The 14,372-nt window shown below is 36.0% G+C and overlaps 1 protein-coding gene across 10 annotated transcripts in view; it reads left to right on the top strand.

Annotated features, from left to right (window-relative positions):
* Positions 1–310: 310 nt before the first annotated feature.
* Positions 311–14,372, top strand: part of LOC134536741 (gastrula zinc finger protein XlCGF8.2DB-like) — a 57,871-nt gene continuing 43,809 nt past the window's right edge. For 4 of the 10 annotated variants that reach the window (XR_010075859.1, XR_010075860.1, XM_063376637.1 and 1 more), the window contains exons 1-2: positions 388–430; positions 2,443–2,597. The gene's annotated coding sequence lies outside the window, so the exon portion shown is untranslated. Of the gene's footprint in view, positions 431–2,442; positions 2,598–7,147; positions 7,387–7,855; positions 8,018–14,372 lie in introns of those variants that run through there. The other 6 variants (XM_063376642.1, XM_063376640.1, XM_063376639.1 and 3 more) reach the window with 4 other exon arrangements.

Below are 14,372 nucleotides of genomic sequence, written 5' to 3' on the forward strand. Positions count from 1 at the left end.
TTAAATAAGAACGCATATAAGAATTTATTGATGAAGGAAATGTTCAAGAAATGCTCACTTCTACTAGTTAAATATATTTGGAGTCTAATATTAGAAAGTGTAATTAGGGCCTTTACTATTTCAGGTCTTTAGTTTTTCGTTTACCACACATTTACTTTAACTTTTTAGTTTTGGTTTTATTTGAAATAATTGGACGCTAGCGAGGTAATATAATAACTTCAATTAGGCCAGATCAAACACTCTGCTGACAACTCCTAACTCTATGACTATAAACATGTCTTGCGTGTTATATGTTCTATGTATAAAGTATGAGAATAAAAAAACAATTATTGGGCATTTTTTTCTTCCTTCAAGTTTAAAATGTTTTTTTTTTTTTTTTTTTTTTTTTTTTTTAATTGCCTGGTAGCCTTACGATATTGACTGTTTACAGGTATTTAACTAGTGTATTTGCTTTTCATTAAGTAATACTGCATAAAGATTGTAGAGAAATGATCACTATTTATAGTATGGATGTTAGGTTGTAGATTTTGTTCTGGTTTATAATCTAGTAGAGGGGCGGATCTGAAAATGGTAATTATAGGACGTCGCGGCTTTTTAGAATGGAAAGAAAAAATCGGAAAACATTTCACACGCTACCCACGTCCCTAAATTTACTTCGAAGGGATTGTTTCGTAATTCCTACTAGTTCATGAACAAATTTAAATTTTATATCTTGCCGTCACCCGCGGTCTCGTGATTGAGATCCGGGGCGGTCCTAGTGGTTTTCAGTGGCTCTATAGGAAATCTCCGGCGGGCGCCAGGTTAATTCGAGGATTAGCCGAGGTGGTCGTGGGTTTTTGCCCCTGCGTGTTCCACTAGGATCGGCGGCTGTTGATGGTGGGAGGGAGTCCCAGCTTCTAATACGCACTGGCCCTAAACAGTGTAGAGGACTGTTTCCTTATTGTTCAGGAGGCGTCTACGAAATAAAGAAAATGGTATTTAGGTGCTGGTTTTTAATTCCGCATCTCACAAAAGTGTGGATGGGCACAAGTTACACAATTATACTTGACAAAATACGTTGGCACTACACAAACTCGCACTGAATAATTAATTACGTGTTACGTTGCGGCACTTGCAAATAAGATCCCTACATGGGTTTGAGGGTCGTCGAAGAGTTTGAGTGGGTTAATGGCCACTCCCGTGATGAACTGGAACTAGCTTCGTGCCCGGGCTCACCTGTGTGAGTCGCGGGCCTGCGAAGGTAATATTAAGGGACAAGTCTTTTAAGTTTGTAGTCGGCAGGCGTATGCTCGACGAATTATATTAATTTCTGTTCGCGGAAGTCGGCCCGGACCGTAAAGTGACTGCGTCGCGAACCGTTGTTGCGCGACGAGCAAAATTTAACGCGGCCGGGTTAAGCCCTGCACCGGAAAAGGGCACGGGGGCAAGCGGGGAGAGGGAAAAGAGGTTTTAATGAATTATGATATTTACCAGTATGAAGAATCAGGAGTACAAAAGTTGAAGTCTCCCCACGGGATCACACGTCCGCCCCGGCCCGTGAGTAAAACTCTACCGCCGCTTTGTGCCGGCTTGGGAGGGGAGGAAGCGTCATAACGTGCCGAACTTTCTAATGTGCCGTTATTCCAAATTTATAATAATACTTAGACATTATTATTTCTAGAACCCTCGTATCTTAATGACATCTGTCTGAATTAGTTGGCGGAAGGCCTATAATAATAATACATAATAAAATTGAGATTAATAATATTTGAAAATCAAAAGTCAAGCTGGAGACTGTCTGTCACTTGTTGACTTCTCCAGTGGCAATTTGCAGGTGAAAACAGGGAGGTGAATTAGGTTGATTAATGCTGTGGTTAATTATTGGCGGAAGGCCGCAAGGGATGTTCTGGACGTTTTATTGATTGCGGTTTCCCACGGGGAAAACCGCTGCACACCTACGATGCACTTTCACTCTTAAGGGTTGTTTTGTTAATTAAAAATCACTTAATTACTCACAGTAATTAATGATGCATAAGAACTGTTTGGCGGAGTTGTCATGGGCGTAACCTGTGAAAACACTCACCGACGTCGAAGGCTCGCTTGACTCACGTGACCTGGGCTAGGGTTGCGTTCCGTTAGCTGGGTTTAATACTGGCGGGTGGAGGCCGGGCTTTATGGCCTTCGGAGGGATGACGATAATCTTATATTATAAATCCTGTGCTTTTACGCTGCCGCTTCCTTTCATTGTTTAACTGCGATGGTAATACTTAGATATCAGGGCTTTTTTAGAATGGAAAGGAAAAATAAATAAAATCACGTCCCTAATTTACTTTGAAGGGATGGTTTCTTAATTCCTGTTGGTTCGTGAAAAATAACAATTTGAACCTTACATTACAATATCTGTATTTTCAAACTGCCACTGCTATTCATTGTTTACTTATGATTGTGTATCTTTTTGTTTAGCACAACTGTAGCCAACTATGAAGAATTAAAAATATGTACTCTAATTCATCCATTTCATATATTTAAGTTTATCTCTGGATCTTGAAGGTATGATCTTGGTGGAATGATCCTCTTGGCTTTATCCTGTGGTACCTACATGATGTTTGCTGTTTAAGGTCAGTATGTCAAAATATCTTGATGGTATGATCCTGTGGTACATGATGCTTGCTGTTTTAATTCATTACATCAGAAGATCCTGTACTTAAAAAGGGGGTTGTCTGTAAAGTCGGTTTACGGACGATACTTTTACGTGATAACGTCGTAAGAAAACATTGATGAAAAATTGCATACTTTTTTAATTTTCAAATATTATTTACATTTTTTTGCAAAATGAATTTAAATAATTTGTTTAAATATAATCACGAACAATTAGTTAAAAAGCCCGCCTTAACCTGTTTGATATTATAGAATATTTTCTCGCACGGTGGTTGGCCGGTACTTGCAAGCTCGGCTCAGGCGGAACGTGTCAATGAGTCATGCTTTTTCTTGCGTGCAGCCAGCGTTTATCGATTTTTAAGACGTTATCACGTCAAAAAATATTGTCATATAATAATGAATTATGATTGTAAGTCGAATGTTAAGGATTTTTTTTTTCATACTACAATCATAATTCTTTCTTATTTCCCAAATTCTTATATGTTGTAACCAGTACAACTGTTTACAGTTATATGATTATTATTTTTATTATTATTGTAATATTAATTGTATATTTCATGAGCGAATATTATGTAAATTATTATTTTATTGTAAAGAGGACAACCAAGGTATAGCAGATATGACACATCTTATTGCCATAGACAACACACTTTCAACTTCAGGGTCTTCTAAGAATTATTCTTTGGAAACTTTATTCATTTGGTCTTAGTTCGATTCTGTTACACTCTAACATCCAAGTTTTAATTTCACTATGCAGCTTATTCTGTTTGCTGATATCGATAGCTCCTTGGTTGCTAGGGAATGAAAGTAAATAGTTATTAGGAGGAAGAAGAGAGACCCCATCGCCATCTTGCAGCGGGAAGATGTTTCTCGGGCTGGGGCGAACCAAAGCCTTGGTTGCCGCCCGAGAAATAGAAGATTCGCGTCATCCGCGATCGTGTCCTACTTAGAATTCTCTGCTCTACGAGTTGAGAGGATTGTATCTGGATTAAATAAATCCTAGATAGGGAGTTTCGGCGACTTCGAGTGCCAACTTCCGCGTCGGTCCCGTTTTTCGTCCCGTAGTGGTTCCAGACATCTGAGGGCAGCGCCAGCTGCGATCGGCCACGACGATTGGTGAGACCAATCCAGATTAAACCAGACTTTCCAGGACGAGAGGGAAGTCGAGTCTTCAGCAGATACCCGGCTACCTCAGAGCTTCTGTAGTTCGACAATTACAGATTACAGCATCCAGTGTTCCAGTGTAGCAGCAGACCACCTGGAGGTCCTGTGAAAAGAGCCTCAAGCCTCCGACAACGTATAGCTAGACCCGGCATGATATTCAATGTGTTCCAGTGACGTCATTTGCATCTAATTCCCGACACCTAGGTTTGACACCTTGGTTGTTCTCGCTTAATCATATGTTAAACGTAACTTCACACCCATATTCAATAACCCATTAAAATCATATGTTTTTCATTTATTATTATTTCATTTATATGCAAATGTCCACTATTCACACAACACTACTAAATTTCCTTTTTATAATTACTCTCTGGACAGTAACACAGGGAAGTGACGTGCTAGCTGGACTATCAGTCTGGGCAGACCATCCAGTAGCAGCGTTCCTGGTATTTACTGCAAAGAGAGTAGGCGCCAATAACCCCATGAGAACACATACCATATAATACAGAGCAAGGAGATTTATTACAGAGGCTACCACTACTAGTGGCCAGCACAAGGTTTTATTTCAGTGGCTACCACAACTAGGAGCGTTGCACACCGTAATTAACCCACAATGTGCAGGATATTCCGACGTACTGAACTAAAACAGAAAGCATCATGTACCACAGGATCAAGCCAACAGGACATGCCATCAGGATCAAGCCTTCAAGATCCAGAAATAAACTGGGATACATTAAGGGCGTATGTCCCATTCCAGGTCATGATTTTAGATTTATATTAATCACTGATCAACTTTTAGACATTTTCAATCGTTTAACTTTCACGAAATGAAAAATATATATAGTTGCATACTTTTTGCATAATTAGCTGCCAAAGTTACATTTTTAACCTTTTTGGGTTGTACAAATAAGGAGAATTTAATTTATTGCAGAACTGAAACTTTTTAGGATTAACTGCAATGCCACTGGCTACTTCAAGAAATGGTTTGCATTTCTTTCAGAAAATATTAATTAATTTTATCTGACATTTCAAAATTCTCAAAATTTTTATGATCTTGACAGCCAAGAAACATGAAATGAGTTTTTGTGATAGAAATGCAAACCATTTCTTGAAGTAGCCAGTGGCATTGCAGTTAATCCTAAAAAGTTTCAGTTCTGCAATAAATTAAATTCTCCTTATTTGTACAACCCAAAAAGGTTAAAAATGTAACTTTGGCAGCTAATTATGCAAAAAGTATGCAACTATATATATTTTTCATTTCGTGAAAGTTAAAAGATTGAAAATGTCTAAAAGTTGATCAGTGATTAATATAAATCTAAAATCATGACCTGGAACGGGACATACACCCTTAAACACCAGCGATAAAAAACACACAATATACAATAGCTGTAATCAAAGAATTCCTTGTAAATACTGCAATGTGTTGGCTACTTCAGTGAACAGCATGTATTACTCAACAGAAAATGAACGACCTTAACAATTCTATTCAAATTTTTGCCTCCCATAAGACTTGTCGGTTACAACGTGACTCAAATGTTACGTACTTTAAATGCAATGCAACAAAACAAACTTTTGATAATGCAATTACTTATTCTAACGAAACACAAACATGAAATATAAGCATTAAAAATTCCTTACAATTGCAATACAGTTATTATTTAAACAAACTTCATTATTATAACACAACCTACATGACTAAGTTCTCAAAAAAATTTTTTTAAAAAACCATACGTGTAAACAATTAATGTCGGCAATTGCGTTGATACATAGGTATTGTAATGTAAGCTGTATACTGTTATTTTTTTCACAAACCAGTAGGAATTAAGAAACCTTCCTTTAAGGGTCAGTTCAATAATATTTGTAGTATATGGAAAACATATTGTTATGATTTACCACGGGCGTTCGTAAACGATAGCCCAATTAAAGATTATACTACACACACAGTTTTATTGATGGCCACTACTTATGCCAGTTACAATTAATCTTATAAAATAGCAAATAGCAAGTAATCAATTGCACTTAAAGAAATGTTTATTCCCCAGTCACTCGTTCCGCACACCTCGCTGAGCCGCACCTCTGGCGCAGCTCTCGCCGCAGCACCCCTCGTGGAACTCCGCCACCACCGACACACTTGCCTTCGCCGAGGATCCACTCGACGCCTCGCTTGGAACTTTGCTCGGGACTCCTCCACGCTCGCGACAATATCGCCCGGAACTGAACTCTCTGCCCTGGAACCTTCGTCCAGGGACTTCGCACTTACTTCCTGCCCTGGAACCTTCGTCCAAGGACTTTGCCACTCTGCCACACCCGCGGCACTATCACCCCGGAAACTCCGCCGCGGGAGAACTCCCGACTGAACTCTCTCTCTCACTCTGAACTCCCCTGCTCAGGCCAACGTCCTCTTTTTATATTTCAGCCGCCATTTCTGGAACCCACGAGCGCGGCTGGGGCCAGTCGCATCATTCCGCGCCGACACGACGGCAGAAATCTCTCGAAACACGTGTCGGTGGCTCGCGTAACTCCGCAGCTGTCAGGTTTCGGATGTCAAACTAACAGCGCCGCGTGGGGAGCGGAGGGCTGCAGGGAGATGAAGCGGTGACCCAGGTGCGCATGGCACATCTCATGTTGCGGCAGCAGCCTGTCAGCCAGCTAGCGCTGCACCTGCTTTGCTCACGCTCGTAACAATATAATCCTATTTATTGCAGGTAAACAATGAACTGCAGCAGTAGTGTAAAAGCACATGTATTGTAATGTAAGATATAAAAATTTAACTTTTTCACAAACTGGTAGAAATTACAAAACCGTTACTTCGGAGTAAATATACAGACATGTGTAGTGTGTGAAAAACATTTTGTCAATTTATTTTTCTATCAGTTCTAAGAAGCAGCCCTGTCTGATAATTGACAAAAGATCTATTGGGAGGCAAAAATTTAAATTGATCAGTTAACGTCGTTTATTTTCTATGAGGAATACAGGCTGTGCACTGAAGTAGCAGACACATTGAATTTTGCAACCTTATAGGGAATTCTTTCATTACAGCCGTCATATATTTTGTGTTTGATAAGGCTGGTGATTGGTGTATCCAATTTTATCCCTGGATCCTGAAGGCTGGATCGTATTGGCTTGATCTTGTGGTACATGATGCTTGCTGTTTTAATTCAATACGTCAAAAGATCCTGATGGCATGATTCTGTTGACTTGATCCTGTGGTACATAATGCTTGCTGTTTTAGTTCAGTATGTCGGAAGATTCTGTACATATAAGAAATTGCGAAATAAGAAATAGTTATGATTGTAGGTTGAAAAAAGTAATATTTTTTAATTCGACTTAAAATCATAATATATTATTATATGACAATTTTTTTATGTACAGGATCTTTCGACATACTAAATAAAACAGCAGGCATCATGTACCACAGGATCATGCCATCAGGATCAAGACTTCAGGATCCAGGGATAAACTTCACTATATGAAATGGGAGAATTAGCATATATTTAATTCTCCATAATTGTCTAAAGTTGTGCTAAACAAAGAGATACACGATCACGGGTAAACAATGACTAATGCCGGCAATGTGAAAAACAGGTATTGTAATGTAAGCTTTATACTGTTCATGAACCAATATGATTTAAGAAACCTTGTTTTAAGGTAAAATTAGGGATGTCTCTAGTTCTTGAAAAAAAATATTTTCCTTTTTTATTTACTTTTCATTCCACGAAGCCGCAGCGTCGGATGATCGTTAAATAATTGTACCTGATCTATAAACTATTATTTTTCACAAACTAGTAGGAATTAATAAACCATCCCTTCAGGAAAAATTTACAGATGTGTGTAGTGTGTGAAAACTATGTTTTCAGATTTTTTCTTTCCATTCTAAAAATCTACGATGTCTGATAAATACACTGAAAATAAAGCAAACTAATATCCAAAAATTCTTTGTGATATATACCTGAAATTTGTGAGTTGAGTATTCTACAACGCGATACCTTAATGATATTAATGATGTCACTAACACGATGATGCTGACTTCATTACCACCCCTACATTCTTACAGGACGAGCACAAAAATATGGAGTGTTTTGGGCTGGGAAATTTTGCATGGTGTTTTGCACAAAAAATACTTTTCTTTATGAAAATTACTTTTTGGTATCATATTATATTCTAATGCTCTACCTTTTCTGGTATACTACATGAAACTGAAGATAAACTACTCACTGTAAGTACCGTAATAAATTTTACAATCCAGTCTAGTTTACTATATTTTGCTATACCAATTTTTAATAACTTAAATATTGATTGTTCTAACTTTTTTAACATCTAGGGTATCATAAAGTATGGGTACATTATCCCTAAGCATGTTAGTATGGAACACTAAACAATTTATATATTATATTCGATATTGTATTGTGTACTACAATTCCACCTGGTTTACTATATTTAGCAATGCTATATTTATATATTTTAATTGCTTATTTTTAAATGGTAGAAACTTCTTGGGTTGCGTAAAGTATACTTCAGTCTTATTCTAGTATAGAACATGATACTGAAGATATATCTTCAAGATATATATACAGTGTAAACTCTTCATAACGTCACTCGATTTAACGACGAACTCCTAGAAACGTCGATATTGCTTGACTTTGGTTGATTTACCTTGTTTTCTATACAATAATACTATCTTTATAGCGTCTCGCTCACTCTATTTAACGACAACAATATGGCATTATAAATCAGTACATACTTTCTAAGTAGCCGAAGTTGATCAGAACTGTAGCTGTGTACGTTCTTTTGTTTGCTGTTTTGTTGTTGTATTATCTAGCACGTGCTTACTTCGACAGACGTACCGGAGATTCTAAGAAATTTTGTCTTTTGTTTTTGTGTGATGAACTTGCACATGTTTACCTCAGTCACTAGACTTTTGTCAAATTGTTACACGTTATCACTATCGCAGTTGCATACAGTACAGACTTTCAAACTGTAAACATGGCGAGTAAACGAAAATCTTTGTGTATTGACGAAAAAGTGTTATTAATACCCTCAATAGAGGCGGGAGAAAATATCAGTGATGTTTGGATTTAGCCGCTCTACCGTGTCTACAATATGGAAAAACAAAGAAAAAATCTGCAAGCAGAGGAGGATGGAAAATCTGCTAAGAAATTAAAGAAACCTCAATACGAAGATCTGGATCTAGCGATGCTATCATGGTTTTATAGACATGTAAAATGTGTACTATATTAGTAAATACATATTATTATAGAATAGCAAAATGATTTATTTCTCTCCATTTAACGACCACTCTCTATAACGCCGAAAAATGCTCAGTCCGTTAAGTGTAGTTATATAGAGTTTATACTGTATATATATCTTATATATATAAGATATATATATATCTTTATATATATATATATCTTATATATATCTTATATATATATTATATATATATATAATATATAAAAGATATATATATATATATATATATATAAATAAATAAACTTTCATACCATAAAGCATTTCCTTCAATAAATATATATTGTGTGCAAAACAAGAGAGTGAATCTTCCTAATCCAAAACACCCTATTCTTGTGCTTGCACTACAAGAACTTCCATTGTTGTAATTACTTAATCATCGCCTTGTTGACAACTTCATCAATATCCCTACCATATCATGCTGTAAATTATATACATACTATAGAGCATCCCACTCTTAGATTGCAGTGTGGAAGTAAATGGGCGCATTCTCTCTCTCTAACACACGCCGATTGCCGTTAGCACTGTCCTTGTTTCTTCATGCGTTATTGCCAAATATCAAACAAAATTTTAATTTTTGGACCAAGCTTTTTTTCTTATTGTATAGAATCAAAATACGCATCAGGCAATGCTTATTTTGAATACTTAACAATATTTTAGGTGTCCGAAAAAATTAAAAAACATAACTTATTCGCTGCGAACTGTTTTGAAGTATTCCGATATGTTTCACATCAAAAAAAGAAAACCTACATGTGTAATTCATTCAGATTTTTTTTATTAGTAAATTAATGCCTTAGGACGCCACCGAACAAATTTTAAGACAAAAACTGTACAGGTTTCACTTAAATAATTTTTTTAATATATTGAAATTCATTTTCTCACAAACTGACACATCAAAAAGTTGACCAGCGGAAAAAAATTTTTCTGTTAAAGATAGATGGGGGACGAAAGCGAGAAAAATGTTCACAATGAATTGAATTAGTTTTTTAAAGCAGCTCCATCTCAATTGCTTCTACAGTTTCCGTGGAAATAGCTGTTAAAGATGTGTCTTATCAGTACAAGAGCGCGCGCTGCCGTCGTAAGAGGAAACAGGGTCGTGTGTTTAGATAAGTGGGGTTCTGTCCTACAAGCAATTTCAAATACATGGCTTCCTTAGTCAACAAAAATATTATAATCGATTCTTGAACATAATATGTAAAATGTATGAAATAAATATGAAGGAATTTAATAGCGATCAGGTACAAATTTTTTAATTATTTTTCTATCCTTCTCACCAAGCATCTTATCAAACATTGTTTTAGACAAAGTTTTGGAAAATAATTATGATATTATTACAAACAATTTAAACAGATTTGATAAGGTGTCTACTATGGCAGTTACGTTTTTTTGTCCGGTGAAAATATTTTTCGAACCCATGCAGTTATGGCTGGTCGTATCAAAAATGTATTTAGAAAACATTTTTTGGCATTAGGTAATCCGAGTTATCATACGTTAAACGGGCCTTCGCTATCAAAATCTTTATTGTTTATAATAAATATATTTGACTTTGTAAGACTCGAAAGTACTTAGACGCGTTCTGATGTATTTATAGGATAATAACAAAAGAACGAATCATTTAGTTTAATTTGTGGGCGCCAACAACTTCTACGAAGTTGTAATACTGAGTAAACATTACAATTACTTAGATTTTAATTAATGTTTACTACACACCATTAATTAAAATTTCTTTTATTGTTGTCCTGACTATTCAGTAGGTATCGTAAAATCCTTAGATTAGCTTATATACAACGATTTGTGAACCTTAACTCAAGTTGTCCATAACTTCAGCAATCTGGTATGGTGTAAAGATTATGTAATGGATTTCAAGTGATATTAACTATTCCCGAGTGTCAGTTTTTGCAAGCTAGTAAATGTTGTACAATTCCTTTACCAATATCTGACCGACCTGTTAGTATAGTTCAGTGGTAACGAACTATGCGTTACGATGTCTGTCTTCTTTAAACAGGACCTCAGCAATGAATATTCTGCGTCTTCATCCTTGGCACGCCCCTCCGCTGTTTTGGGTCTTCGTCCTGGGAACACCTCGTAGTAATTCGTCGTCTTCGTCCTGGGAACGCCTATCGAGGTTTCCAAGCCTTCGTCCTGGAAACGCCTCTAGTTGACCGTCTTCGTCCTGGGAACGCCTATCGTTGATCGTCTTCGTCCTGGGAACGCCTATAGTTGATCGTCTTCGTCCTGGGAACGCCTATCGTTGATCGTCTTCGTCCTGGGAACGCCTCTCGTCGTTTCCGTATGGTCTCGTACAGTTGACTATATTCCAAATATTTCTTTCTTCGTCCTGGGAACGCCTTAATATTATTTCAAATCTTGGTAGTTGATATTCGTAGTCTTCATCCTGGGATCGCCTTGTAGTACTCAAAATCTTCTTACAAATAATAATTCTTCTTTAGTTCAATAAATCTCTTCAAATTATCAATATTATTCATGTTTACTATTATTTCTTATAATTCTTCAAAGTATTCCAATAGTTATAATTTCAATTTCTGCAGTCATAAAATGTCACGTTTTTCCTATCCGAAGGTCCCTATATCAATCCCCTTTTCGTTTTCTCAATTCCTTCCAAAAAACTTTTATTTTCTAGCAATAGTTTTTGTTAAATCTTTTCGACCAATACCAGATTGTTTTACAAAATATTCGTCATATAATATTACATGTGAACTTTGAAACTACCATTCTTATTCGTTAAACAAAATAAGTTATATCATTACTTGAGCAAATAAGTTTTACATTCAAAGATATAAATACAAATTACTGACTTATGGTTCATAGAGAAATAAAATGTGTCCTGAAGTGAAATTATAAAATATGATACATTAATTTTGTTCCTCCATCTTGTTATATGAAATTGACAAGTTCAACCTTTATAACGTTAAAACGTATTCGATATTATTTATATTATGGGAGTTGTTACGATTTTTCTGTTTTTCAAAAAATCTTCCCCATTTCGAACCAATTGTTCGGATTTTTCCCATAACTTACTCGACCGAGAATTTCCATTACCGTATTTTATTTATCATTTTGGACATGACTTGTCCAAAAATACGGCATTTATCGGGCCCATGAAAATGTGATATATATATATATGGGATTTTTAGAACAGAAAAGAAAACTATAAGAAAATTTCATCTACAATAGGTAGTTTTTATTTGAAATTTACATAAAAGTGGCATTATTACAAATTTATATGTGTAATAGTATAAAATATTATAAATTACGATATTATTTCTTAAAATGCTTCTTGTTCGATCCAAATTACAAAGACACGCATCTCCTTTAATTCGTAATGTGTTAGAGATTTGGATACAGCGCGCGCCATAAGCCGTGTACTGCAATCTAAGAGTCGGACGGGCTATAGTATTCCTCGCTCCAAACCACTTAGACTCTGGCTCAAGTTCAGTTAAGTACGTATACATTTGATTTCCGTATATAACATCAGTTGTCGTAATGTCCCACATAAATGATCCAAGTTCAGATCTGAAGCACTGTTTTTCATATGGTGACGTGTCGATTGTTGTTTAGTGGTTTGTGGGGGTATTACTACTCTTCGCATATCACTGTATCTGTATGCACTAAAATATTGTCGGTTAGCTCCTTCCGAAATATTCTTCTGTTACCTATGACGATTAGCCTACTCCCTTCATATTATTTTAATTCAGACACTTCTGACTGGGTAGTGATGGCAGTTCGTGGTAAAGGTCTGTGACCCTTTCAGAGTAAAATTTTGAATTACATAAATATTAATTATTAGTTACAACACATGTTATTTCATGCCTCTCAGATCTGCAGTACATAAATACCTACAAGGAGAACTACCGGTTATGGTTGACGTCACTCGTAGGAATAGCATGAAGACGCTCTCCATTTCGCCAGACGCGACAGCCATAAGTTGTACTTACTACTTATGCCAGTATTTATGCTGCAATAATAAATTACGACACAATAGCTTATTTTGTAAATTTTTATTACATATTTTTAAAAGAATAAATTTTAACAAATACCTGGGAAATTGAGCAACTAATAACATAGATTTTGAACATCATACATTATAAATAAAAATGAAGAAGGGTCATCGATAGCCACAAGAATCAGGTCAGCTAAAAAAAGCAAACCAAAAAATGCTTCAGCTCTATCCTCATGCATACTTGTTTACATGTATAATACATTCAAACAACTAAAATTTGTGTAATACTCTGTAATATTTTGTGGACATATTTTCAGCTACTAATATATATTGATTGTATAAAAAATAGCGCTTTACAACCAAAAGTCATGTAAGTAGATGTTCAATTATATAGCTGTTATAAAATGTGTAAAGCAAGAAAACCTGTAGAACCACAAAACCTTTATCGTACAGTAGGTAACAAAACAATTTTTTTTTTCTGCGGGCAGGAAAACTGCATTACTGGCCAACCTCACTGATTGTAGTGGTCAGCTGTGTACGAGAGTTCTTGTGTCATCTCAAGGATTAGCTTATTTAAAATTAGCATGCCAAACTAATTGAATATGTTGTAATAAATAACTAAAAACTTGATTTTGTGTAACTGCAGAAGGGAAAAAATCTGAGAGTTTCTTCACCACCAACCCACCACGGTAGAACTTAACAATATGTTTATCGTATATGTGAAGTGTTATTTTTATTTGTTTACACACACACACACACACACACAAAATTAATATTTATTATAATTCTGCTGGGTTGCACATGGTTACTTACGGGTTTACAACTGAAATGTACCGAAGATAGTAATATTTATGTTCTTACGCACATTGAAGGTCGAACAGTAGAAGAAGTCTGCTGTTTGGGGAGAATTGACAGAGAAGACAGAGCAGAAAGCTTACTACTCCGAACAACATGACACCTTGTTGGGCGATATGTAATTCTGAGAAAAGCGCCTTTTTTCCTCCTCCTACTCCTCCATCCTCACCTCCCAACCCCCACACCAAAAAAAAAAAACTATTTCATCGCTCATCCATACAGTTAGTGCTATCTATCGAAAACTTTAGGAACTACGCTTCTTGTGTTCTTTCTCTGCTTGCTCAGGAGTAACTCAGGATCTTAGCATTAAAGGTCAGGAAGATTTTATCTATGAAGTGTCTTTACCAAAACAGTTAATTACTATAGATTTAAATAATATTTCAACATCTCATTCAAAAAATGTGGACATGAATAGCAACAGTTATGCAATTGAAGAATGCCCTAACATCAAACTAATAACATTAATGAAGAAAATAAGTGTCTAGTCATATTCATTAATAAAAAAGCT

This window comes from Bacillus rossius, chromosome 11 (assembly GCF_032445375.1).
Source record: "Bacillus rossius redtenbacheri isolate Brsri chromosome 11, Brsri_v3, whole genome shotgun sequence".
NCBI classification, from domain to species: Eukaryota; Metazoa; Arthropoda; class Insecta; order Phasmatodea; family Bacillidae; genus Bacillus; species Bacillus rossius.